The sequence below is a fragment of the Pectinophora gossypiella genome, chromosome 9, assembly GCF_024362695.1.
Source record: "Pectinophora gossypiella chromosome 9, ilPecGoss1.1, whole genome shotgun sequence".
Lineage (NCBI taxonomy): Eukaryota > Metazoa > Arthropoda > Insecta > Lepidoptera > Gelechiidae > Pectinophora > Pectinophora gossypiella.
Genome location: NC_065412.1, coordinates 11049154 through 11072853, shown reverse-complemented (window position 1 = coordinate 11072853; position 23700 = coordinate 11049154). Strand labels below are relative to the sequence as shown.

Below are 23700 nucleotides of genomic sequence, written 5' to 3'. Positions count from 1 at the left end.
TTATTTAACCATCTTCCTCATAACATTTCAAAAAATATTTACTAGTAAGTATACACTTTATACACTTTTTCACTATCAAACATAATACTTCAATATTTTTTTTAAATAACTGTGATAGAAATAATGTGTAAACAAATAAGTATGTATTTAATGCTAAAGTGGCCAGTGGCATTTAAAATAAACTAAAAACTCTCGACTCAGTGACCAATTTAGATAATCAAGACTAGACGGTCGACCAGACAGACAGGACCCTACTTATGAAGTCACGTTTCGGCGACAAAGAAAAAATAAACCGATACTTATCTAAGTATAGCAATCAGAAACAAAATTTAGTAGAATACACATACACATGAAATATTCATGATCTTTTAATCTACTTCGGATCAGCAGAGTGAAAATGTGGTGGTGTGTGGGTTGTGAAGTGAAATACCAGCCTCAGGGTTGTGATTGAGCCGCCAAAGGCCCCTGACATGGCTCATGTAATGATTACTCACTTATATCAGTAAATAGTAACCGGGACCAACGGCTTAACGTGCCTTCCGAAAAACGGATCATCTTACTTTCGGACAATCAGGTGATCAGCCTGGAATGTCCTAACCAAACCAGGGACCACAAAGTGATTTCTGTGATATGTCTCGTAATAACCACTAATACTTCAGGTACTTAACACAAACGTACTTAATACCTTTGTGTATCTATGAAACGTAATCAATAAGTATCATTATATATTAAAAGAAATTGTTTAATTACCAAGCCTTTGTTTGGATATAAGGACTGCCCTGCGTAATTTTTAAGTCTCAAATTTTTAACGTACAGCAACTGTAATTTTCGATTTGATCGGCAAAAAGTTATACATACCTACACGATTTCAATCAAATCCAAAGAGTATGAAGCCATTATTTATAACTAAGAATATATGCAAATTACTTATGCGCAACCGGAATTACGTAGATTTCATTTCACCGAGAAGTGGGCATAATTAGAGAAAAAATATCTGAAGGTGAAAAAAATGCTTATATATAGAATTAACACTATTTACATCATCGGATTAAGGTACTAGCGAAACATGGAAATGAACTCAACACTGCTACGTAAAATATTGTTCATTTACTAAAACTTGCTCTAATGTCAACTAAATGGTTGTTGTGGAAAAACCAGCGATGGAATGTTTTTTCTACAGTAATGATTCTAAGAATTCGTATTGATTTTAATGTTATATAAATTTGTCTGCTTAAGTATAGCTATGCAAAGTCCAAGTAGAGTAGAGTAGTAGTAGTTAGGGATTACGGGCGTGAGTTTATGTATGTATGTATGTATGCAAAGTCCAAACTTTATGATAGAACAAAGTACAACTTACTGTAAAAAATATATTTACAAAGGTATCTTCTAATTTCAATATATCCACAAAAAACAAATGAAGTTCAACCTATTGCTATTTACCCAAAGCACATTATTGGCGATTTTTGTAGAATCACTGACGTAATTATAAAAAATTGCACCTGAGTCTATACAAGAGAGCAAAGTCCATATAAAACAGTCTTTAAGCAATCAACTTTGAACTTGGCAAAAAATGTGGACCTTGATACAGTGATTCAATAGCCTGTAGCACTTTTTGTTGAACTATGAGTGTACTTGTGTCTTTTCTAATGTACAAACGTACGCAATGATGTACGTAGGTACTTAGAGATGAGTTCATTTGCAAGAGACGTTGATGTTTTTGGTACTTATTCTCATTTCAAAAAGTTTTGTATTGGGTTTTTGCCAGGGTACTTTTCGCTTTTCGCTTAAGTACTTTTTAAAACTATTTATTATACGGTCAATCTCTAGATGTACTTATACGTATTTGTGACGTAAATAATCCACCTCACAATCCACGCTATAGACAGAAGAAGAATAATTATATATTGCGTTTTATACATGTAAGAAAACCTACAATATTTAGTTTTATTGATGCATTTGAACACAACCTCACCTGATGATAAGTGACCATGAGATCGACTTACCCAAAAAGTGCATATTCGCTCTTATGTAAGAAAATATTGTGGTAAGTACCTAAAAGTCCTGAAAGAACCACAGTAGAATTTAGCAGGATATCTAAATGGACACGAAGGTCTTCGTGACATGTTACATCCGACCGAATATTTGAACTTGTCAGTTCACATTCGTGGACTCAAATTCCAGACATAATTGAACATTTAACAAAGCATATTCAAGTAGCATTCTATCTCATATTTCCCGTTTCATCGCAAAACGGGTAACGTATGTTTTTGACCTATAGTATGACGCAGGTATATGTATATACGTTTTTAAACTCACCGACTTCGATCGGGATGACATCTGTTGTCAGCTGCACGTCAACTGACACTTCATACGTGTCGACCTCCAGTTTTCTGCGCGGGATTACCTCACACTAAAACATCACTGATCCAAGCACGGTCTACGTCACTCACAGCACATCACTTTTAGAACAACAGTCACTTTTTTAATAATATTTCTTCAACTGTGACAAGGAACTGCTTCCTCTTCCGATTTCGTTTATATTTTGTTCGGTGGTCGTTCCAAGATCGGGTAGATCTTGAACGACTTTATCTACTTCCTAAATGGAAAAAAAATAAAGCTCCATTAGAAAAAAAAACTGACGCGTAATATACGTGGTACACCTATTCACTTTTTTGCGTTATGGCAGAGTTTTACTTTCGTCGTTACTTCCTTTACAAAAGGCATTAATTGTTGTTGAGAACAATTACACTTGAAGTAGTTTCACTAATTTCCTAGTAAACACAAATTTTCCACGACTCTGAGAACCTTGAAATGGTCTCGTTCCATCTTATGATTCGCAAATCCTTGTTGTAAAAATATTAACACGATTCAGTCCGCGTGACCTGAATGATAACACGTAATGGCAACAAAATCCTTTAATTACAATCATTTTACTAAGTACTTATAACGTTATTGTGACACTTGTCAAAGTAGACATACATAACAATAAAGATATGTAAAATGTAGAGACTAGAAATTGAAACAAGTCAGAAGAAATATAAAGAGATGAGCAAGCATGTTTTACCTTGTTTATGAAGTTATTGCTTGTAAACTAACCTTCATCTAAAACCTACATAATATAGAATGACAAATGACAAAATTTTAGTCTTACTTTACTGTTATGAGTAGACACAAGTACGGAAATGATAAATTTTATAGGCTCCAAAAACTTGTAGAGGTATATTATTAATCCATTTGTCCACTGATTTGACCGTTGTATCACAATCACTTGATGACATTGATCATTAGATACGTTGAAATACATTGAACTTATCTGTTTTGGAAACAAAATATTTACACGTCTATTTATATATTTATGATATATAGAATTTTTATCTTGTTATAGATTTTACCTGCTTCCTCATCTCACAAGAAAATATAAATAAACACTTAGTTTTATCAATTGATAAGTTATTTTCCTTATATTTTATTTTAGTACCACGGTGTTCAGATATTCACACGATAAAAATACAGAATTACGTTGCCATTAAACAAATGTTAGGTCCAGAACGCGGCTGGTTTTTATGCGCACCGATCACATCAGAACACGTGACGGCGGAAAATTGCCCTAGCTACGGAACCTATCCTTGACATGACAGAAAAATGCACACAAAGAAAAACTCAATGGCTCACCTGGGAAAATAAGTCAAGATTGAATTATCACAAGCTTACTCGATGAATGATCAAAAATTTTAAAACGAAAGACGAAACAAGAAATAATTTTCAAGTTGACAAGGTAATTCAATAATTATTTCCGTCAATCTATCTTCATTGTACTGTTTACGAGTTAAAACCTTGCGTCCTCATCTCGGATCTCCATAACAATGATTCCAGAACAATAAATGTAGATAGCTACGGTGGTAGCCTCTACACAAATATGAATATTCATAAGCGAGACTAATTGTTGGAAGCACTGCCACTGAATCCGCGTTCTAAACACTAAGTAAAACATCAAACTCACGTAGCAATTACAATTTCACGCGGGATCGTTGCCAATGTCAAGAACATCGCGAATCATGAGCACTGCCGATAAGGGCTAGAAGTTTATCACTCTCGGCCATAACGCATCAAGATAAGTGCATCTCGTTCGAACAATGCGATGTTAAAAAGTGTACGACTGAAGTTTTCACGATAAGGCACAAAACGTATACGATGGTGTACGATAAGTGGGTACCTGTTTGTTGGCGCGCGTGTGCCCAGCGCGGTGCTCCACGCACGAATGCCGCCGTCGCCTTCTCGTCTATTGTTTAGGATGATAATGACATTTTCGTTTCGATCGAGTTTGCAGGTCGAAGGCTTCGTCGCGGAAAATCTAGCCGTAGCCAGTGGCCGGCATCGTAACTGGACGATTAATAACGAGTTACGGCTAATTGGTCGGCTTGGTTTATTTAACCTGGCTAAGTCAGTTTTATGGAGCGCAAGGAGGTAACTGGATGCGGAAAACGGAAGATCGGGTTTGTTCAAGCGCCTTCGTCTATGTTTTTGTTCGTGGGATACAAAGTGAAGTTGAATGATAATGAATTGTGATTGCTGGTGATGTCAATAGTCAATTCAGTACCAAAAGCGACAACTTTTTATCATATCTACGATTGTTGGAAAAATTATCACCGAGTAATTACTAATTCTTTGAAACGAATTTAAATTAACATAAAAAAGATGAAAACCAATAATTTACATACATAACATTATAAAAGGGTAATAATAAAGTAAATTTTAACCCCAGATTCATGGCGATTTTATTACTCCTAAATTATGGGGTCATTGTGAGGTCATTTTGGAAGGTCTAAAGACTACATTAAAATATCAAGGTCGTTTATTAAAGTGTTACCATTAATTTTGCCATATGATGAAGTTTGCGAATTATTACATCCACTACTTGGTTGGACAAATGTGGAGCGTTCAGTTGCTAGCTGTCAACCTTGTGATTTTACCACAAGTATCAAGAGACGCACTTTAGCGGATATTATATCGCTGTGAACGCCGAAATTCTTGTTCTTCCCAAAGTTTCAGACTACCATGTACATCGATAAGGAGATGTCTGTAGCAGTTAATCAAAAAAGGGTAAAACATACATTATCAATCGTTATCTTCCTGTGAATTTTCATACTGCAAAAGGTTGTAGCAAAAAAATATTACACCAGCCAGCTGTCTGCGTCAATTTCAAGTTTCACGCAATATTTCCTTACCAAGCATGTCGATTGCTTTTTATTACCACTATCATACTAGGCATTAGTATTATTACAGATCAGTAGGATATATTTTTACCTTATTTGTGAATAACTAGGCGCCTTACCTTATATTATTTCTTACATTATGTCTGTAGTATTGTTTATCACGAATCCATAGGCTATTATAATGAAGGTCATTTTGGACACTGCTGCTTTAGCAATAAGGCCTCCTATTGAGCTCTTTACTTCTGTATCTTTATTTTCCTATGCGTGCAATAAAGTATTTTATATTTATTATATTTATTTATTATCCTATCTATCTCAAGAACAGCTTCTTTAATAATAGCTAAGGACAGCAATGCAGCAACTAAGTGTTGCGTCACGCATCTCTTTGCACTGTTAAACTAAGAATAAAAAACAGATTGGAATAGGAATTGAGAACCTCCTCCTTTTTTGACGTCGGTTAATAATAGGTCGATGTACCATAAGTTACTGTCGAAATCACTTTGTGAGACTGTCCTTTGTTTGGTAAGGACTTTTCAGGCTTGAATCACCTGATTGTCCGAAAAAGTAAGTTGATTTCGTGCTTCGGAGGGCACGTTAAGCCGTTGGTCCCGGCTATTAGCCGTAAAAACACCTCCACCAACCCGCAGTGGAGCAGCGTGGTGGAGTATGCTCCATACCCTCTCCAGTTGATTGAGAGGAGGCCTGTGCCCAGCAGTGGGACGTATATAGGCTATTTATGTACCATAAGTTAGTTATAAACAAATTGCGATGAAACTTTTGATACTTAAGTTATAAAAACATAGAATACGTTGTTGGACATATATATGTCGTCAAAGCGACAAAAACAGTATTTCTAATGTGTGGAATTATTAGGGAAAGCTCGGTGAAACGCGGTTACTTAGTTCATCAGATGATGAGTGTACTTTGACTTTCCCAAAATTAGGAATATAGTCACGTTATGTTTTACAATACAATACAAAAACGCTCAAAAACACAACACTAATAAAAACAATTACAAATGTGACAAGAGAAGCGGCGGCCTTATTGCTAAGTAGCAATTTCTTCCAGGCAACCTTAGTGTGAAAGAACTTAATAAAATATGTGATTGATTACTTAGTTATATTTATTAAATATATATTTTATTGATTGATTACATCACATATATTTTTTAAATACACAATGGCCCCGATTCCTGCAAACACCGCCTAATTTTATTTTAAGTTATATCCGTCATTTTCATACCCGTCGAAAAGGAAAGGGACGGATGATTCACAGCTCTTAATTTTAGGAAGAATGAGTAAATGAATGTGTCGGGTTATTGACTGATGTAAAATTTTTAGACGGTTGGTTTAGATTTGTGCTTAAAATTGACGTATGTTTCATAAATTTTATGCTTGTCAATTACCCGTCCCTTTCCTTTTCGGCGGATAAGAAAATGACAGATATAACTTAAAATAAAATTAGATGGTATTTACAGGAATTAGCACCAATGTTGACGAAATGAGTTGTAGAGCTAGGAAATAATGAAACTAAGTATTGTCGAAATTAGGATAATATGCCATAAAGAAGTCGTAAAATTGTTACTTAAGACTTCAGCTAAATGTTTAATGTAAATTTTGAACATAAACATGATGTAGAAATATTGCTAACATTATATTTACTAGGCTAATCATGGATTTTACAACTTAGTACTACTTAAAGCTCTATGGTCAAGGATAAATTAATTTCTTAGTTGTTTTAATTAAGTACTTACTACGTATTTTTACAACACGCTTTTGTTATTTATAGTTGAATAAACCTTTCACGTGAAGCTAATAAAAATATAAAACATTTACCTACTCAAGGTAAACTATTTTGATTGATTGTTATCTGCATAGTAAAATGTCCTTCATTTACTTATAAATTTTATTTACTTAAGAACTATAATCTCTTGTTGTTATAAATCTTGTTGTTAATTGGGTAATGATTAGGTACTTTTATCATCATCATCTCCCTAGCGTTATCCCGTTTCTACAGGCTTACCTGACCTGAAGATTTGACAGGTCCGGTTTTTACAGAAGCGACTGCCTGTCTCACCTTCCAACCCGCAAAGGGAGAAGCAGCAATACAGGTTAGGTCACATACCTCCGAAACACATTTGTCAGGTATGTAGGTTTCCTCACGATGTTTTCTTTCACCGCATAGCACGTGATAATAATTTACCTATGATCCAAAATGAATTCCAAAATCAATTTTTCTATAAAATACTTTTGTACTGTTTTATTATTTTCTTAAATCATTTTTCTTTTTCATAAGTACTTAAGTTGTAAAATAGGCACGTAAGTGCCAGTAATAATAAATTTTTGAGCTCGAGTTTTATCCGCGTGGAATAATCCCCGTCCAACCCTTTAATCTTTAGGTTCTGGAATGGCGACCACGTGTCGGACGACGCTCAGTGGGTAGGCCCGCTACAAGGTGGACCGACGATCTGGTGAAGGTCGCGGAAAGCCGCTGGATGCGGGCAGCGCAGGACCGATCGTCGTGGAGATCCTTGGGGGAGGCCTATGCCCAGCAGTGGGCGTCGTACGGCTGGTGATGATGAACCCTTTAATCTACGAATAAATAAGTGTAGCCTCTCTTACCATACGATTCATCTCACCCATCAACAGGGGTATCAGGACTGGTTGCATGTTGACCTCTTGCAACTTGGCAAAAGATAACCTGTGGATGTGTCCACTTCATAACGGATCGCAGTCTCGAGTTCTCTTTACAACCAAATAGAGCAGCATAATACATAAAAATATAAAGTAATACAAAAAAAAATATTAATTTCTCAAGTTAATTAGTGAGATGCCTGACAGCCCGATTATAAAACACTGGGTCCAGACTCATGTGTGCTGTTCAGGGACCAAGAGTAGGTCATATATGAATTAATTTTCGGAATCCTTACTTAAATTAAATTACTAACTTAGTTTGTAAGTCACTGTACTAACAATATATGGGTTAATGTCCGAAATAAAAATATATATTTTTTTTATTTAATAAACCTTCTATTTTTAATTCGCTTGACAATAAAAGTGCTTCTTCTCTAAAATGTCGAGTAGCACGACTTTTCGACAGGTAATGATACTAATGACAAGATCCATTCAAAGTCGTGACGATAGAATTATAGACAGCCTATAATTTAAATGAATGACCATATTTTTTTAAATTTTTTGTTGTCACTTATTTTAGGTACATTTCTCGCATATATCATTAAGTACCTACTTGGCTGGACTTAAGAACCACACAACGAGTAACAAATATATAAAATTATAGTCTATCTTTTCGGTGCAAAAAGTGTGTCCTTCTGAATAGGCGGTTTATTGTTTTTCACACTGGCAATCCAGTTTTTATAGTATTTTTTGGTAGAGAGAAAAAATATATTAAGATTAGTTGTCGCGATTTCAACACGGTTCTATATGAACAGTCATAAGCAATTTCATGTACGCATTTTAGGACCCTGTCGCAGTACCATATTTGTCATTTAAGGAGACTTACGCTATAATTTGTCAAAAAAGTTAATGTGACATGGTTTCAAAGTGTATAGATATTACCCGTGACCGTACCTACCTCTTGGTATTTTTTTGACAGTTTTTATCTCATGTAGAGCAAACAATCTTGATATAATAAGTAGGCAAGTTGCACTTGTTGATCAGAAACGATCAAGAATAAGATACTTATAATTATATCTTGGTCTGTGAATACATGAGTTACAGTTTATTTTTCTTATTGATAATACTTAGTATCGCCTTAGGCGTTTGAGCACTTAAGCTCACCTGATGGTAAGTGACTATGTGGTCTAGGATGGATCACGCTTACCTAGCAATGCACACTTGCCTATTCACTCTAGCCTTGAAGACTCTCACATTATCTCTCTCTTTATTTAAGAGCAGCGCTCTTGTCGGTGAAGTAATCGCCATTCTTCTCTTCTTCCCGGCAAATCCTTCACCTCCTGATACGACACGACCTGCACCTTCTCTTTTATTCCCAGATTATAACGAGTTGGAAAAACAGACGACGGCAGACAGTTCCAGTCCTTTGCTGTTCCATCAAAAAGGAAGAGGCAAAATGTTTAGTGCGGATTGGTGGTATATCCACAACATAAGGCTGAAATGCCTGCTGACGTTGTCCGTAGATGGAGTGGAGTGGGTGGAAATAACTCGTGAAGCTGCGCACCTGTAAAAGCCCTACAGACAAGCTACCCTTTTGTGTTCTAGAGTTTGGAGTCGAGGCTTCACTGTTACGAGTACGAGTATTTTATCAGTTTCTACATGTCCTAAGCGTATGTTTTCGTGCAATAAAGAATTATTGATTGATTGACTGATGATGCCTAAGTTAAAGCCAGCAGGATTATAACGCTTAGCATACGTTAGCTTTCTAGACTGCAACGGCATCAAGTTGTTGTGACATTTATATCAAATTATTTCGCATTTCTTGAGAGGTATGACCACTCCAAACATCTCTATTCAATCGGTAACATAGTTACACTTTGAATCGACTTTTTTGAACGTAAAAATAAATTATTTGTTGTCGATCCTCTTATCTATTAAAAAGTACTACAGCTTCTCAGATCCTGCATAGCCAAGGAAAAGTAGTTGCAAGAAAGCCTCGGGACAGGGTCCTAGACGTTCTTAACTAAATACGGCGTGTTAGTGAAATCGCACCAAATACTGAGGGGTATGATTCAGCTCATGATTCCAAGTTAATATCAAGTGGAATTTTCCGTCGAAAAATTATGGAAATGAAAATTTTATAACCTGCCTAATCACTACATGGGTGAATCTCAAAATTTCAAGTTTGGTGGCGAAATTTCATATTATTTTTTCGTGAAAAATTGGGTTCCGACATGAAAAAGATCCAAAAGGATCCTCGGTTCCGACATGAAAAAGGAATTTTTCAATTCCCAATTTCCCCATTTTTTTCACGAAAAAATTATATGACAGTCGCCACCAAACTTGACACATTTTGATATTCACCCACATAGTATAAAACAAAGACGCTATTTCTGTTCCTATATCCCTATGTACGCCCTAAATCTTTAAAATTACGCAACGTATTTGGATGCGTTTTTTTTTTTAATACATAGAGTGATTCAAGAGAAAGGTTTATATGTATAATAACATCCATTAAATAGTGGAGAAATACTGTTATTTTTGAGATTTGTAATGTGATGTCGTAAATAATTTCATTTTTTTAGGCGAGAGAGAGGCGGGCGAGTCGCTAGTTATATATATATATATATTTCCCTTAAAGTAAGTCTAAATAAGGCGCTATTCAACTTTGAAATTAAAAGAATAATTCCATTTTCGGAAACTTGATTCGCTGCTGATTCGCTATCTATGTATAAAAAAATATTCCTCTGATGTATTTACTACCTATTTGATTGAACTTGTAAAAAAAATATATTGTATACCGTCTTTGTTACCTAAAAACAAAGATTGATTCAAAACGCTAAAATAATTATGAAAACTGCGAAATTGAAACATGAAAAAATAATTAAATAATTAATATCTTTAATGGACTTTTATGAAACAAAGAGGAAGAACTAATTAAAAACGAAAAAGCACAAAAACACAGAAAGTACAATATAATTATCCTTATTAGTTAACCGAATGATCAGCAATTTTATAATAATTAATTACATTACTTTTTATAACATTGTATAATAAATTATTAAATGATTATGATAAATGAGAATAAACGACGTAAGTACATTTATTCTTTTGTTTTATACGTTCGCATTTATTCACTTCTTAGTATGAATCCGAAATAGTTTATGACATTATTTGGTAAAAATAAAAATATAATTCTAATATTTATTCCAATGAAAAAGTGACGTTGCATCGAAGATACATTACTTAATAAGTACGTCATAATTATCAGGCATTGAAAATATAGGTACGTGAAATACTTCCTTAACTAAACGTACTTACGTTTTACGTTTCATATATTGATTGTATCTAAGTACCTGTAACAGAAAAAATAAACAACATAAGTTCATGACTATATTTCCAGTAGTGCTAGTCACAGGTAGTACATCCAACGCAAGATGAGTTAAAAGTATCCACGCGATACGTTTAAATATGAAAGCATGGTTTACTATGGTCACCATGGTAACACAAAATAACACTTGAAATTTTAAAATGAAATAATAATAATAAAAAAATAAATTCTTATTATTATTATTATTTTTATAACTATTTTTTTTATATTTTTTTAATATATATAATATAATATAATATAAAAAGGTTAAAAAAACGTAACAATTGCAAGATTATAAATTGAACTGTGCATTCTACATAATTTCAAGTCTTCCTTTTCATCGTTTGCTTTGTATAGACTGAAAAATGCGCATAATATAAAGGTTGTTAGTAAAGACCATCAAATAAGAAGATCAGGATTTCCATTTTCATGTTTATAATAATATTGGTTTAGCAAATTATCATTTTGCTCTGCGCGAAAACGTGGCGCACGATCTTATGATTGCAACTTTGTTAGTGTAGGTTTGTTTGTTCGGTCTTTGCTCTAAGCAATGTCAGATGCCGCTGATAAATAAAATACCATTGGAATTCACATTAAAATTTGAGTGTATATTTAAGTGAAAAACATAATAAAATAAGTAAGTAGCCTTTATACGTCCCTTACTGGGCACAGGTGTCCCATCTATCAACCGGAGGGGATATGAGGCATACTCCACCACGCTGCTCCACGGCGGGTTGATGGAGAGTTACGACTAATAACCGGGACCAACTTTTTTGGATAATCAGGAGGAGATTCAAGATTGCAATTTTCCTTACCGAACAAAGGACAATTTCATTTCAAAATAAATTTATTGATTGTCCGAAAATAAGATGATCCGTGCTTCGGAAGGTACGATAAGCCGTCAGTCCCGGTGACTGCTTACTGATGTAAGTGAGTAATCGTGAGCCATGTCAGGGGCTTTTAGCGGCTCAATAATAACACTGACACCAGGGTTAATAAGGTTGGTAATTCACCTCACAACCCACACGATAGAAGAAGATCTATGTATTTATAAAAGATAAAATTATGACGTCTATTCAATTCAATTCTCAATTATTTATTGCATTCCATGTAGTACAATGGGGTGTTACATAGGCATAGGAACTAAAACATAGACCCTGTAGGGCACAGCAACGTTGAAGGGAAGAGAGGAAGTGTGTATTAAAATTATTTTAGAATTCGTCTACATCTACAGTATTTTTAATTAGCATCAGATAACTTGTCACCACAGTCTAGAGGTAAGAAGTGGGTACAATAAGGCAGAATGACCATGAATTATGATTAGTTAGGTACAAGTAAAAACCACTGTAATTTAATTGGTAATAGACTATAATTTTACCTTAGCGTGACGTTAAGAAAATAGCAAAGTAATATTAATACTAGTGTATCTTCGGGCTATGTTTTATTGCTGCAGTAAAGAAAAAGGATAAGCTACGTTCAGCTGCTAATAACCCTGGCAGTCGCTTCTGTAAAAAACCGGACCTGTCAAATTTTCAGGTTAAATTGTAAGCGGACCTCGTGCAAATGGGATAATGGTAGGGAGATGATGAGCTACTAAGAACCCTATATCTTAAAAGGGGCCGCCCATTAATCATGTGATTTTTTTTTTTTTTTTTGCATTTTTACCCCCCCGACTTGGTGATACATGGTGAGGTTAAAGACTATCCCTCCCCCCCTATCCTATATCACGTGTATTTTTTTTGTGTATATTAATGTTAATGTGTGTATATTTTAATGTTGTAAATGTATATGTGTGTCGTAGATTTTACCTAAATAAACTTTTTTATTATTATTATTTATTTCGCCCACTTCATTCTTCTTCGATAACAAGACGCTTTCGACTTTTCGACTTACGACTTTCAGTTCAGTATCGCGCGTTTGCCGAAAAAATAAATACTCGTGATATATTACTACACCCCCCACCCCCATGTGATATTTCGTGATTTTTTCATGGACCCCTCCCCCCCCCTCGAGCCTCGCATGATTAATGGACGGCCCCAAAGACGACTAGATCGACTCCAGTATGATGGGCCATTACACCTGTCGCCAACCGGTTTAGCTTATGCATCGCAGGACATCGTATCATAAGCTGAAAGTAGTCTTATTCTCTGCCCATCCTATCAGGGACTACAGGCGTGAATTTATGTATGTGTATTTGTATGTAGTCTCCATGGAGCATCGTTCTCCAAACTGGAAGCGCAATGCCATGAGCAAGGGCAAGTCAAACATACTCGTAGTACTGTGGGGCCACTAGACTGACGGTAATCGTTCTTCTATCGTGTGGGTTGACAGGTCCCCACCAACCCTGGGGCCTGTTTCATAAAACTTACAATTGTAAATTACAATGACAATTCGATGTACATTGCGGAGTGTGTGATCACAAATATTTTGCAGTTTCAAATTAGCTACGTAATGAACACGAAATTGTAATTTACAATTGTAAGTTTTATGAAACAGGCCCCTGGTGTCAGGGTTACTATTGAGCCGCCAAAGGCCGTTTCGATCGTTTATCACTCTATTTTTTAGGCTTAGAATCCCTAGTGTTCAAAGCTTGAGGTGCTCCGGCCAGCCTTATAAAACGAAGAAAATTGGGAAATTATTGTTTTTTTTTTAATGTGTTCCGTAGCCCGTAATACCAAAAAAAACAACTTGCAGCGTGAATATTGAATAAGTGTGTGACGCGGCTGCTTGGCGTATTTAATAAGTCAAAAGAAACGCAGTAAAGTCTTAGCCAATCACAAACCAGCTTAATTAATAAATAGAAATATAGGGACGAAAATTTAAAACTATGTCTATCTTACTTACAAGAAAAATTATAAAATATATGAGGGTAGTTACAAGTCTTAAGATGGACGTAATCATAAGCCTATTGCTTTTTCCAACTTCCTAGAGTAGATACAACCCTTTAGTCTGCAACGATATACCCGAAATGAACAATAATTAAACGCTTCGCAGCCCAACAGAGAATTAGACACAATATTTCCCTAAGTTTATTTCCTGTTAAAAATCGCTTTAATGATAAGATCGCCAATTTGTATGTGCCTAGATAAGCCTGTCTTTCTTCTGTTATACACAAACTATTATACTATTTATTATCTTTCTGTCCGTGACTTTGTCCGCGTGGATTTCGATTAACGCACGTGCCACGTGTTTTTCATTCTCATTTCATCCCCTAAAAATATCCTGTCCTTCCCTAGGTGTAGATTTCCATACAACATTTCATCTAAATAGATCCAGCGGTTTGCATGAAAAGGTTACGGACAGACAGAGAGCACACAGAGATAGACACACGGGCAGACTTCTGCATTTATAATACTAGCTGTTACCCGCGGCTTCGTTATAAGAAGTTTTATAATTTTTTAGAAATTTTACTATCCTTTTTTACCCCCCTAGAGGTTGAATTTCGCAAAACCCCGCATTAGTTAGCACCTACATCCTAAAAGGAAATTTGAGACTCCTAACAATTGTAGTTTCTGATATAATCGTGATGAGTGAGTCAGTCAGTCAGTAACCTTTCGCTTTCATTTACCTACTATAATAATATTATAGATTAGTGTGGATTAGTCCGCTAACTTCCTGGCCGCTCCCCGCGCCTCACCCTTCGCACGCCTTCACGTCTCGACCACTTCTTCCGGAGAAACTTGCACAAACACCACTACATTATATTTGCTCTCTATATACATATACAAATATACGTGTCCTTCGAAAACAAAACAGTTAAGTAATCTATAAAGTAAAGAAGCCTCGGACAGAGCCAATAGAAAGTGAAGGGATATTTTGGAAGTTTTTGATAGGCAGGTACAGAAGGGAACTGTCATGAAGCAAAAGTGGTGTGTCAAGATAGAGTTCCGAGGTCTATGCCTACCCTATCTTTGTACGGTACATATGTATGTACTTACGGCACATGATAGCCTAAAAAAAGAATTTTTAAATCTGCAGCTACAGACGAGTTTAAAACTTACATTTAAAAACATGCAAACAAACATGATTAAGAGCAGCAAATCTTCTACCGTGTGGGTCATGTGGTGGCTTATTGTTGAGCCGCCAAAGACGTCATGGCTCATGGCTAACACCACCGGGATTTAAACCCTGGATTTCCGGATCGTGAGCCCAACACTCAACCACTGGACCACAGAAGCCGTAAATTATACAAGCATACTTACTTTAATATAGCGATGAGCAATTGACACGAATCTACAATAGTTACTTAGCAAACAATACTTCAACGCTTCATAACTCTACTACGAATTCTCTTTGCGATTAATTTTTCATCAGGCGCTAACAACAGTTCGAAGGAGATGCGCGTTGTGTGCAAATAGGGAGGATAATCTTCTTCTTATCGTGTGGATTGTAAGGTGGAATACCAGCCTCATCAACCCTGGTGTCAGGGTTATTATTGAGCCGCCAAAAGCCCCTGACATGGCTCATGTAACGACTACATACTTACATCAGTAAGTAGTTGCCGGGACCAACGAGCCCTCCGAAGCACGGATCACCTTACTTGTGGACAATCAGGTGATCAGCCTGTATTGTCCTAACCAAACTAGGGAGCGTTGTCCGAAAATAAGATGATCCGTGCTTCGGAAGGCTTGTTAAGCAGTTGGTCTCGGTTACTGATGTGAGTAATCGTTACATGAGCCAATTCAGGAACCTATGGCGATTCAATAACAACCCTGATACCAGGGTTGATGAGATTGGTAATGCATCTTACAACCCACACCATAGATGTCAACGAAAGATCATTTTTCATTATGCTTAGTTACTACAGGGCGTGTGGTGTATTTATAACGAGTGTGTAGAAATATACTATTACGAAGTCGTTACTAAGCTTTAGAACAACTTTATATTGCGTAACTACTGCGACATACGTGTAATAACAAAGTGGTTCGTGACTTACTTATATGTACATATAGGTAGCTTGTTCTGTTAACATCCATACTTAGTTTATATAGCAAATCGACGGGGAAGAAGCAAATACTCCTATCTTACACAGACCTAACTTTACAGGAGGAGGAAAAAACTGAATAACTTTTTTGTTAATAATTATAGCGCGACGTCATGTTCTGAAGGTAGTTTTGTTATTTCAAGAGACATTTTTTTAAACTAATATTAATTTTGTATATATAGAGGAATTAAAGTTAATGTAAGTTAGAGCCTATTGGTTTCTGTGTTGGGTCGAAAGTTTTGACGTTAGACGGTTTTTCCACTTGCAATTAATCCTTCAAATTCCTATTGTTTGACTTATTTCTCTTTGTAAACTATTCACTGTAGCTTCAAAAACCTATTAATAATTAAAAAAACAATAACTATAAAACTAACGTAAATTATACATGATTTTGTAAGATAGGATGTATTGCTTTGAATGAATTTCAAATTATGTTCAAGTTAGGAGATATTATAAAGCAATGCCGCAACATTTAACTAGTAAATATTTAACTGTAAACTATTATAAAGCATGCAATATAATAACAAATAATTGTATGTTTTAAAAAAATACTGAAACGACAGCTTTTTTAAAGAAAGTGCTACGCTTAGCATTTTTTATGAAAATAAACTTTGATCTTAAACAAGGTTTAACAAATTATTTATTGACCATGATAAAGTAGGCACCTTCGTTTTTAATTGGCATTTAAAAAAAATATCAATATAGTACGAATTATATATTTATTAAGTCAATAATCAACTGAGATCAACAAGTAGGTACTTATTAAAATCATTATCAATAGCCCGGTCAATAAAGGGGTTGTAGAGTATGTGGGAGGAATCCTATGATTTTTCTTCAGGAATGTGTTCCGGAACACATTCCTGAATGTGTCCTTATTTATGGAGTTAACATAGTAAAAATTCCCACGTTTACATGGTGTCATTTCCGTAACTTAATGTTTACCAAACCATACAAAAATATAAAATATCGATATTTTTGTATGGTATTGGTCGTTCGATTTACTTCTCACTTTTTATTCTAAATTTCTCTCCAAAATTAAAACTGTGTTGCAGAATGGGTGTAGGTCAGAGATACCAATTTTGAGTTTTTCGCTGATATCTCAAAAACGATGCGTCCTAGAGAAAATAACTTTTATATTAATTTAAAGAACATTAAATTGTCTACAAATTTGTTAATATAATATTTTTTCGATATTTCGCCCGTTTTTGAGCTACACGCTTAGGAAAAAAATAATTTAATATTGAAAAGTGTCAGTGATCGAATCACCCCATAAAGTAGATCTTGGGTCCATCATCTCTTATTTTTGAAACAAAGACACATTCGTGCCATGCCCATTGCCCATCATCATCCATCAACCTCCATCATCTTCCATTAAATAAAAAGACTCATGCTTGATTCTGAAGATAGGAGCTATTATCGATTAGAACATGAGATAGGAGTTATTTATTTCTGTAGAAAGGAGATATTTTTATAAAAAATATTGCAACATATAAAATCTTTATTTTAAGAGCTATTTCTATTCATCGAAAATCACCCTAAAAGTAGGAAATATACAACGGAGATCTTGCCAGCCAACGTAAAATTAAATTTCGCAACGAACTACATCAAAAAGTCGATTTGCCTAAAAATGTAAGATAGGAGTATTTGCTTCTTCCCCGTCGAAATGTAAATTGTTACTGGCAATAAATTTATTTTATTCTTCTTCTTCTTTAATAATAATATTATAAATGGAAAAGTGTATGTATGTGTTTTTTTTTGTTTGTCCGTGTTTCACGGCAAAACGGAGCGACGAATTGAAGTGATTTTTTATTTTTTAAATGGAGATAGTTGAAGGGATGGAGAGTGACTTTTTATCTCTTTCTAAACATTTTCGAAATTTTAAAACGCTCCCAAATTTTCATATTTGAATAGAATAGATTAACTTTATTCCCAAAACAGTGAACAGTGTGTATTTGCCGATAACCCGACAAAATTAAGTTGACAGCACACGTCAAACGGGTTGCATACCAGAGATGCATATTTTATTTGCCCGGGTTATTCATTAATTTTAAAATTAACAGTTGTCAATCATCCGTCCCTTTCCTTTTCGGCGGATAAGTAAATGACGGGTATAACTTAAAATAAAATTACCAGGTATCTGCATTAATCGGGGTCATTATGTATATAATGCATATAAAGTTGTGGAGGAACCGGAGGGTATCCCAGGAGTGGGATACCTACTACAGACTAGATAAAATAAGAAAAAACTGTGAAGTCAAGCGACAGTCCGATCTCCAAAAAAACCAAACCAGACAATAACTTCAGAGTAAACTAAAACCCCTCAAGGAAACAAGATAAATGTTTAAATTAGAAGAATTAGATTTTTGCATGTAGCCAATTCTTTACAAACCTACATACTTGTGTACCGTATGACATATTATTATAAATATGTGTAAGTATTGAGAAGTACTTTTTGTAAGAAAGAATTATTTGCGATAGGTAGTCTAACAGAAATCTCGGTGATGGGTGGGTACTCAGTTCATCTTGAGATGGTGTATTTACTCATTTTTAAAATAATATAGGCTCGATTTGATTACAATCTCACTTGATGGTATGTGCCGATGTTGTCTAGGGTTGTTGCTTACCTATCAAAATGGCTATTTACTCTAGCTGGAAGACTCACAGATTATAACGAGTTGGAAAAACAGACGACGGCAGGCAGTTCCAATCCTTCGCTATTCGCATCCAAAAGGAAGAGGCGAAACGTTTGGTGCGGATGTATCTTATGTGTCGTCATCATCAGTCCATTAACGTCCCCACTGCTGGGGCACGGGCCTTCCCTATGGATGGATAGGGAGATCGGGCCTTAAACCATCACGCGGGCCCAGTGCGGATTGATAGTTATTAACGACTGCTAATGCAGCCGGGACCAACGGTTTAACGTGCCTTCCGAAGCACGGAGGAGCTCGAGATGAAAACTTTTTTTTTGTGGTCACCCATCCTATGACCGGCCTTTGCGAAAGTTGCTTTACTTCAACAATCGCAGACCGAGCGCATTAACCGCTGCGCCACCGAGCTCTTCAATTTCTTATGTGTAATTATTTGCAAATAATAACATGTTAGTCTTATTCTAGTAATAAAATGTAATCTGCGTATTGACGTCAATACGTCTTATTAAAATACCGCAAACCGCATTGGGTTCAGTTTAAGCAATCTACTAGTAGTAATAAGAAGCTAGATATCCTTTAAGATGGAAAATTTACACAGAAATAGCTACCTAGTTCTTTGCTTAACTACGTAGTAGTACAAATAAAAAGATTTTACATAAAATGCTTTGACCTGCTATATGAGCCGTAGTACCCCTTTGAGGTCGCAGATTCGAATCCAGCACAGTCCTAAACCAATGATTGTCGAGTTTGTTTTCGAATTCATGTTTGTGAGGAAACCCACATTCCCGAGGAATGCTTTTACGGAGGTATGTAACCTAACCTGTATTAGGCTGGTTTTCCCTTCGCGGGTTGGAAGGTTAGACAGGCAGTCGCTTCTGTAAAAACCGGACCTGTCAAATCTTCAGGTTAGGTAAGCGAACCCTGTGAGAAACGGGATAATAATAGAGAGATGATGGCTTGTCCTGCTATCGAGCCGGGCATTTGTGATAAGCGTCTACTAATAGAAAGGCCGCTCTATTGCGTCGTCGCAACGAACTGTTCTGGACGGAGAGTCATAATGTGGACGCATATTTTGGTTTATAATGCAATGACGAAGATTGTCCGTGATTCGGAAGGCACGTTAAGCCGTTGGTCCCGGTTACTACTTACTGATGTGAGTAATCGTTACATGAGTCAGTTCAGGGACTTTTGGTGCCTCAATAATAACCCTAACACCAGGGTTGGTATTCCACCTCACAACCCTCACGATAAGTAGTAGTAGGTTAACTGATAACCTAGGTTACACGCAGAGCAAAGTGTACGCATTGCGGGCACTTTAGTTAGTCATCGACGCGGCGGGTTTTGCCACGGCTTTCGAAATCCACAAGCAAATTATTTCTGAGTAACAGCAATGTCATTAGTTCTTTACTTAAGTTTTTGAGGTACTTTAGTATTTACGTATAATTTTCATTAATAACGTTTAACGCAAAATTGCCTTGCAAAACTTAATTTCACTATCAAATTCTGTTGTACACTTTTTGTGGCAAAACCCTACTTTTTATTAAGTTAACTTGGGAAAAGTTTATTTATAATAATGATCGTTTATTTACTATAAGGACACAAGTACAATGAATACAATAAAGAAACACTTTGAAACATACTCGATGAAATTCCATTTAAAATACAAAGATGTTTAAGTATATTAAGTATTATGTAAGGAAATCTGGGCCGCAAGAAAATACCTATATAAAATTATTTAATCTAGACGGTTCGTAGACTTTCCAAGTCCCACTATTGCGTGTGCGGCTGACAGCATACAACTAGTATTAGAAACGACCCTAGAAAGGCTTCGAAAGGTCTAGAACATAGTCTACTTCGTCGTATCAATAACTTGCGCTTTGTCTTTATTTATATCATATCGGAACACTATAAGCAAAGTTCAGTTATAAAATTCTCACTCATATTATAAATAAGAAAGTGAATCTTCCTGCTTGTTATCTTTTCACATCTATACCACTGAACAAAAATTACTTTATTTACACATAAACAAAACAGTAACTTACAGAACAAAAATATCAAACAAAACAAAAATTTAATTAAATAAAACTAAAAGATATAAATCAAAATGAAATAAAAAGCCCGCCCCCAATCGTACCTGGCGCAAATGTACCCATAATGATGGCTGCGTTTCCGCGTTGAATTGACATGGATAAAAGTTAGCATGTAGACGTCGCCTTAAGCGTGAAAACCTCAAAAGCAACCTTTTGGAAAACCACATTCTTATGTGATTTTAACAAAACTTCGACACCTTAATTCCTGGTTCTTAAACACAATTTTTACCTGAATTTAAACTAGCGAGTTTATAGCGAGAATTTGTTATCATGAAACATAAGAATGTGATTTGTTAAAAAAGTGCTCACGAGGTTTTCATGAGAAGATAATTATTAGCTATAAATAAGTAGAGTAACACACAAATCCGAAAACTGGGAACCTGCTTTATTCCAGAGGCAAGTCCAGAGGGTTGTTAAAAAGGCGACATCGAAGCAATCAATTCATCTAAAAAGCAATATGGAAATTTGACATTTGCGCATATAAGAATAAGTGCGCAATGCAAACAACAGGTAATAAATTAAGTATATCTACGGTTCTACGCTATGTTTGCTATTTTTCACTTTAACCCGTAAGTACCTGTATTATAAACTACGACACAACTTTAGTACCAGTTCTTGCGTCGGAAGTTACATTAATCATAGTAAGCAATATACAGAGGCCCCACAATATGTCGCTTGAATCGCAGTTTTAATAGGGGAAAAAAATATAGCAAAACTTTTGGTTATTGTTTACAATGGTTGGTGTTTTTGCTACGTGATATATACAGAGTGTTAGAAGTTGTAACGAAAACTTTGAACAATGATTCAGCCCATGATTCTGAGTTAACATCAAGTGGAATTATCCGTCGCAAAATCCGTCTTGCTTTTTTGTAATTGTTTTAGTAGAAATTTGATATGATGTTGTTGACTTTTTTTTGTGTGTGGCGTCCTTTTATAATAAACTTTTTCTATTCTATTCTATTCAAAAGTATGAAACCAAAACACTAAAATTTTCATGAAATTTTGGACAATAAATTTGATAACAACCCAGAATCATGGTCTAAATCGTTTTTCGTTACGGCGTCACTAACATCCTGTATAAAAAACTAGAAAATAAAAATGTCGTTCACTATACTGCACAATTTGTACAGATTTGTCTTGCAGCGTTGAAGCCGCGCGACAAATTTTTGTTGTATGTCCCCACCGGGATTCGAACCTGGGATCTCCGGATCGTGAACCCAACGCTCAACCACTGGACCACGCAGGTCGTTACTACTTATGTATTACATAATGTCAACGGGCTATGGGCATTAACCTGGCATCATAATATACGGTTCATCGTAAAATATCCATATAAGTACATATAACTTCAAAAAATTTTTATAAATTAATAATATCCCATAATAAATATAATATATTTAACTTCTATAAATAGTAACATTATTTAATAAGTATAGAAGACCCAATATAATACCTACGCTAAAGACACCTGGACACCATTTAAATATTTAATTTGTAATTTATTTTACTTTAACATTATAATTCAAAGGAAATTAATCTACTCCGTTAACGATCGAATTGTAGACATTTAGCATATTACACTAAATATAGCTAACATAGAATAAAAACATACATACTTACTTCATCATCATAGATTCATGACTATCATTGTCGCAGGGTCATGCACTTTCTTTCATGGCTGTGCAAGCCAATTTCTACTGCATACTTTGCAAGAGAAGCCTTCGACAGTTGGAGTGTTGTCGGCTTGGTGTCGTTTCATTCTCCTACTCCATCCACGGCCTCCGTTGCGCTCCCGATCCGGAGGTCCCAGGTTCAAATCCCAGTAGGGACATATCACAAAAATCACTTTGTGATCCCTAGTTTGGTAAGGACATTACAGGGTGATCACCTGATTTGGACAATCAGTCAGTTCAAATCAGTAAGATGACCCGTGCTTCGGAAAGCACGTTAAGCCGTTGGTCCCGGTTACTACTTAATGATGTAAATACGTAGTAGTTACATGAGCCATGTCAGGGGCCTATGCGGCTCAATAATAACCCTGACGCCAGGGTTGATGGGGTTGGTAATCCACCTCACAACCCACACGATAGAAGAAGATTCTCCTACTCGTCAGAGACTGGAACCAGGCGTCGACAGCTTGACGCCCATCGAGCACACGCGTTCTCCACACATCTCGATCATCAGCGAGCTTTGCCCATGCCACGTGGTCTATACTAATAGAGCTCATGTCTCTCTTACCGCAATCTTTGAATCGTAGCACTAGTCTCCCAACGCCCCTCTACATACATACATACTTACAACTGGTATAACAACCTTTGATCTAGTTGATATTTAAAAACAAGAAAAGACTACATTGTTTCACAACACACAAACAAAACACACGTAAAGAAAACGAAGATATCAATCACATCACTATGTCATGTTCTTTACAATTTAACTTGCCCTACTTAAAGTAAAGAGCCGCGGCGGGCTACAGGGGTTATATTTAGCACATCACAGAAGGCATCTTATATCAAGTCAATTTCATCATGACTTAGTTACTACACTGATTATATACATTGGCGGTAGTAACATCCTTTAATATCATTAAGCGAAGACGTGATTTCGAAACCAGTCCTGTATAAAACCGGAAAATCGTATACATCTTTTTACAGATAGCTATAAAATTTCTACCATATTTTATGTGAAGGCAGCTGTATATCACTGTCAGCGAGGAACTAAGATGAGTTACTTACTTACTATAATATTTATTTAAAAAAATA

At 35.6% G+C, this 23700-nt stretch overlaps 2 protein-coding genes across 5 annotated transcripts in view; one reads left to right on the top strand and one right to left on the bottom strand.

Annotated features, from left to right (window-relative positions):
• LOC126369646 (probable GH family 25 lysozyme 3) overlaps nt 1–23700 on the top strand; it is a 222776-nt gene that overhangs the window by 93177 nt on the left and 105899 nt on the right. The gene's annotated exons all lie outside the window — the stretch shown is intronic.
• Nucleotides 1–23700, bottom strand: part of LOC126369717 (uncharacterized) — a 259915-nt gene that overhangs the window by 166791 nt on the left and 69424 nt on the right. Inside the window, exons 1-2 of one of the 4 annotated variants that reach the window (XM_050014290.1) lie at nt 4214–4349; nt 2317–2596 (exon numbers count right to left, since the gene is read on the bottom strand). The exons of 1 other annotated variant lie outside the window; for it this stretch is intronic. The gene's annotated coding sequence lies outside the window, so the exon portion shown is untranslated. Of the gene's footprint in view, nt 1–2316; nt 2597–3672; nt 3688–4000; nt 4155–4213; nt 4350–23700 lie in introns of those variants that run through there. 2 more of the 4 variants (XM_050014291.1, XM_050014292.1) reach the window with 2 other exon arrangements.